A 5,844-nucleotide genomic window follows, 5' to 3' on the forward strand; every position below is an offset into this window, starting at 1 on the left:
AGAGATGCTGGATGTAGTCCTGTGGAACGGCTTGCCATGCCATTTCCACCTGGCGCCTCAGTTGGACCAGCGTTCGTGCTGGACGTGCAGACCGCGTGAGACGACGCTTCATCCAGTCCCAAACATGCTCAATGGGGGACAGATCCGGAGATCTTGCTGGCCAGGGTAGTTGACTTACACCTTCTAGAGCACGTTGGGTGGCACGGGATACATGCGGACGTGCATTGTCCTGTTGGAACAGCAAGTTCCCTTGCCGGTCTAGGAATGGTAGAACGATGGGTTCGATGACGGTTTGGATGTACCGTGCACTATTCAGTGTCCCCTCGACGATCACCAGTGGTGTACGGCCAGTGTAGGAGATCGCTCCCCACACCATGATGCCGGGTGTTGGCCCTGTGTGCCTCGGTCGTATGCAGTCCTGATTGTGGCACTCACCTGCACGGCGCCAAACACGCATACGACCATCATTGGCACTAAGGCAGAAGCGACTCTCATCGCTGAAGACGACACGTCTCCATTCGTCCCTCCATTCACGCCTGTCGCGACACCACTGGAGGCGGGCTGCACGATGTTGGGGCGTGAGCGGAAGACGGCCTAACGGTGTGCGGGACCGTAGCCCAGCTTCATGGAGACGGTTGCGAATGGTCCTCGCCGATACCCCAGGAGCAACAGTGTCCCTAATTTGCTGGGAAGTGGCGGTGCGGTCGCCTACGGCACTGCGTAGGATCCTACGGTCTTGGCGTGCATCCGTGCGTCGCTGCGGTCCGGTCCCAGGTCGACGGGCACGTGCACCTTCCGCCGACCACTGGCGACAACATCGATGTACTGTGGAGACCTCACGCCCCACGTGTTGAGCAATTCGGCGGTACGTCCACCCGGCCTGCCGCATGCCCACTATACGCCCTCGCTCAAAGTCCGTCAACTGCATATACGGTTCACGTCCACGCTGTCGCGGCATGCTACCAGTGTTAAAGACTGCGATGGAGCTCCGTATGCCACGGCAAACTGGCTGACACTGACGGCGGCGGTGCACAAATGCTGCGCAGCTAGCGCCATTCGACGGCCAACACCGCGGGTCCTGGTGTATCCGCTGTGCCGTGCGTGTGATCATTGCTTGTACAGCCCTCTCGCAGTGTCCGGAGCAAGTATGGTGGGTCTGACACACCGGTGTCAATGTGTTCTTTTTTCCATTTCCAGGAGTGTATAATGCAACGTTTTTTTGTAAATAACATCAACAGAGACGTACAGTGAAGAATTTGTTTTCTTCGTTTATTCAGTCCACACAAATACAATATAGTTCTTGAGGTACAACATAATTCTTGAGGTTCAATGTAGTTTTTGACGTGCAATATAGTTTTCTTAACTTATAAACTGACTCAGGTATTCCAGTTCAGGAATACTTTTAACTTACTTGCTACAAAACTAAAACTGGTCGGAAATTCTTTTATAAATATATGCTAAAAACTAATGCGAAGTACTTTCTTTACTACAACTAAATTCCACAGCTCCAGTAGTGTAGCTCTTACAATAATTCTGATGGACTGTGCACGCTTAGAATCTAATTTCAACAGTCCGAATAGCAAAGATTATTACAATAACAATTCTGATGGAGTGTGAGCTATATGGTGGGTGGTCCATTGATAGTGACCGTGCCAAATACGTCACGAAATAAGCATCAAACGAAAAAACTACAAAGAACGAAACTCGTTTAGCTTGAAGGGGGAAACCAGATGGCGCTATGGTTGGCCCGCTTAATAGCGCTGCCATAGGTCAAACGGATATGAACTGCGTTTTTTAAAAATAGAAACTCCCATTTTTCATTACATATTCGTGTAGTACGTAAAGAAATATGAATGTTTTAGTTGGAACACTCTTTCGCTTTGTGATAGAAGGCGCTGTAATAGTCAAAAACGTATAAGTACGTGGTGTCACGTAACATTCCGCCAGTGCCGACGGTATTTGCTTCGTGATACATTCCCCGTGTTGAAATGAACCGTTTACCAATTGCGGAAAAGGTCGTTATCGTGTTGTGTGTGGCTACTGTGATCAAAATGCCCAACGGGAGTCTGCTATGTATGCTGCTCGGTATCCTGGATGACATCATCCAAATATCCGGACCGTTGGCCGGATAGTTACGTTATGTAAAGAAACAGGAAGTGTTCAACCACATGTGAAACGTCAACCACGACCTGCAACAAATGATGACGCCCAAGTTGGTGTTTTAGCTGCTGTCGCGTCTACTCCGCACATCAGTAGCAGACAAACTGCGCGAGAATCGGGAATCTCAAAAACGTCGGTGTTGATAATGCTACATCAACATCGATTGCACCCGTACCACATTTCTATGCGCCAGGAATTGCATGGCGACGACTCTGAACGTCGTGTACAGTTCTGCCCCTGGGAACAAGAGAAATTACGGGACGATGACAGATTTTTTGCACGTGTTCTATTTAGCGACGAAGCGTCATTCTCCAACAGTGGTAACGTAAACCGGCATAATATGCACTATTGGGCAACGGAAAATCCACGATGGCTGCGACAAGTGGAACATCAGCGACCTCGGCGGGTTAATGTATAGTGCGGCATTATGTGAGGAAGGATAATTGGCCCCCATTTTATCGATGGCAATCTAAATGGTGCAATGTATGCTGGTTTCCTACGTAATGTTCTACCGATGTTACTACAAGATGTTTCACTGCTTGACAGAATGGCAATATACTTCCAACATGATGGATGACTGGCACATAGCTCGCGTGCGGTTGAAGCGGTATTGAACGGAAAATTTCATGACAGGTGGATTGGTCGTCAAAGCACCATATCATGGCCCGCACGTTCACCGGATCTGACGTCCCCGGATTTATTTCTGTGGAGGAAGTTGGATATTTGCTATCGTGATCCACGGACGATTATTGACAACATGCGTCAGTCCATTGTCAATGCATGTGCGAACACTGCGGAAGGCGAACTATTCGCTGCTGAGAGGAATGTCGTTACACGTATTGCCAAATGCATTGAGGTTGACGGACATCATGTTGAGCATTTATTGCATTAATGTGGTATGTACAGGTAATCACGCTGTAATAGCATGCGTTCTCAGAAATGATAAGTTCACAAAGGTACATGTATCACATTGGAACAACCGAAATAAAATGTTCCAACGTACCTATGTTCTGTATTTTAATTTAAAAAACCTACCTGTTAGCAACTGTTCGTCTAAAATTGTGAACCATATGTTTGTGACTATTACAGCGCCATCTATGACAAAGCGAAAAAAGTAGTCCAACTGAAACATTCATATTTCTTTACGTACTACACGAATATGTAATGAAAAATGGAAGTTCCTATTTAAAAAAAAGCGCTGTTGAGATCCGTTTGACCTATGGCAGCGCCATCTAGCGGGCCAACCATAGCGCCATCTGGTTTCCCCCTTCAAGCTAGAAAAGTTTCGTTCTTTGTAGTTTTTTTTCGTTTGACGCTTATTTCGTGAGTTATTTGGCCTGGTCACGATCAATGGACCACCCTTTATACACTTAAACACTACTCTGACTTGGATGGCAAGCGGCAGGTAAAAAACCAAAAAGCTATTCTATTTACAAGACGCACATGGAGCATAGATGCCCGCATCTCGTGGTCGTGCGGTAGCGTTCTCGCTTCCCACGCCCGGGTTCGATTCCCGGCGGGGTCAGGGATTTTCTCTGCCTCGTGATGGCTGGGTGTTGTGTGCTGTCCTTAGGTTAGTTAGGTTTAAGTAGTTCTAAGTTCTAGGGGACTTATGACCACAGCAGTTGAGTCCCATAGTGCTCAGAGCCATTTTTGGAGCATAGATATACACATATTTACAAATGGTTCAAATGGCTCTGAGCACTATGGGACTCAACTGCTGAGGTTATTAGTCCCCTAGAACTTAGAACTAGTTAAACCTAACTAACCTAAGGACATCACACACATCCATGCCCGAGGCAGGATTCGAACCTGCGACCGTAGCGGTCTCGCGGTTCCAGACTGTAGCGCCAGAACCGCGCGGCCACTTCGGCCGGCCACATATTTACAGGCTACACATGTATTCCGTAAGAACAAATAAATAACTATACAAATTTATTTCCTGTTTAAGCTTATTAATACTTTTTTATGCTTATTTCTCACTCATCATGTGCATATATATACATCTTCTTTCTTTTTCCTTTTTTTATCCTTTTTTTCCACACATGCTCTCTATGTATGTATATACATGTGCACATAGTATACATAAATATTTACACAACACATACACACACACACACACACACACACACACACACACACACGAACTACTTACACTAAAATAAAATGGTCATACTACTACTCTGCAGACACTCTCTCTATCGCTCTCTCTCCCCCTCCCCCCCCCCCACCCCTCTCACTCTCTCTCTCTCTCTCTCTCATTCTCTCCGCCACTCCTACTCTCACTACAAGCGAGTAGTGTGAGGTCGGGAGAGTTTCGAACCCGTCTTCACAAATAACCCTTTTATTGCCATGAGGCGAAAGGCCGATTTTAGACTGCAGCACAGTATACACCTCATGTCCTTTCCATCGAATAGTGGTCTGGCTTACGAATTGCAGTGGCTGCAGTGCAGCACCGCCAACACCATTGCACAAGCACCGCAAATACACTTCGAGAGAGAGGGCTCTCGATCCCATAGGATGAACACCCTTAGCCCGCTCTGGGTGGTACCTTTCCAATGTGCGATACGCATACATTTTTGAGTGTAGACCCACAACTCCACAATCGACAATCCATTCGCCTCGTGCTTCATAAGACCGATAACTTTCTTGTTCTGTGGAATAATACCTTAAGGATTACTGGCCGTGTATGAGGATGTGTCAAATTCATTACCGTGGCACTTCATTACTTTACATGGACCGCAGTTCTTCACCAAATAGATGAATCTATCTATATCCAGTAATTTAGGATCTGCGAAGTGAGTTTTCGCAAAATTCATAATGAAAGCGGTACATTTGGACTTTAGATAGGTCTAGTATGCACATCCCCACATAAATGGGTTTAGAAAACTCTACTGCAGTCTTCGCCATCTCCACAGCAAATCAAATGGTTCTGAGCACTATGGTACTTAACATCTGAGGTCATCAGTCCCCACGAACTTACAACTACTTAAACCTAACTGCCGGCCGGTGTGGCCGTGCGGTTCTAGGCGCTTCAGTCTGGAACCGCGCGACCGCTACGGTCGCAGGCCCGAATGCCTCGGGCATGGATGTGTGTGATGTCCTTAGGTTAGTTAGGTTTAAGTAGTTCTAAGTTCTAGGGGACTGATGACCTCAGATGTTAAGTCCTATAGTGCTGAGAGCCATTTGAACCATTTTTTAACTTAAACCTAACTAACCTAAGGACATCACACACATCCATGCCCGAGGCAGGATTCGAACCTGTGACTGTAGCGGTCACACAGTTCCAGACTGAAGCGCATAGAACCGCTCGGTCACTCCGGCCGTCTTCTCCACAGCAACAAAGTTCTTATTGAATATGGTGACCCGCTTAAAAGTTAGTCTGGCAATGCATTTTCTTACGCCATAACGCCCATCCCATTCGGTTATACTTAAAATTTAACGTCGATCCCTCCAATTGTTTTACCGAAAACTGAATTATTCATTAATTTGTAAAAATCTTTCTCTTAGTCAAATGTCATGGAAGCTCTCTGTCTCATATTCAAATCAATGTACTCCTTCAACCAGTGGGACTGCTTGACGGAGATAGCCTGGATGATTCTAACCAGCTCCACATACAACCAGAGACACTGCTGTAGATTACGATAATGAATAATGTATATCCTCTTATCCCCCAGCTTTGTC

Source organism: Schistocerca nitens, chromosome 3, assembly GCF_023898315.1.
Source record: "Schistocerca nitens isolate TAMUIC-IGC-003100 chromosome 3, iqSchNite1.1, whole genome shotgun sequence".
In the NCBI taxonomy this organism is placed as follows: Eukaryota; Metazoa; Arthropoda; class Insecta; order Orthoptera; family Acrididae; genus Schistocerca; species Schistocerca nitens.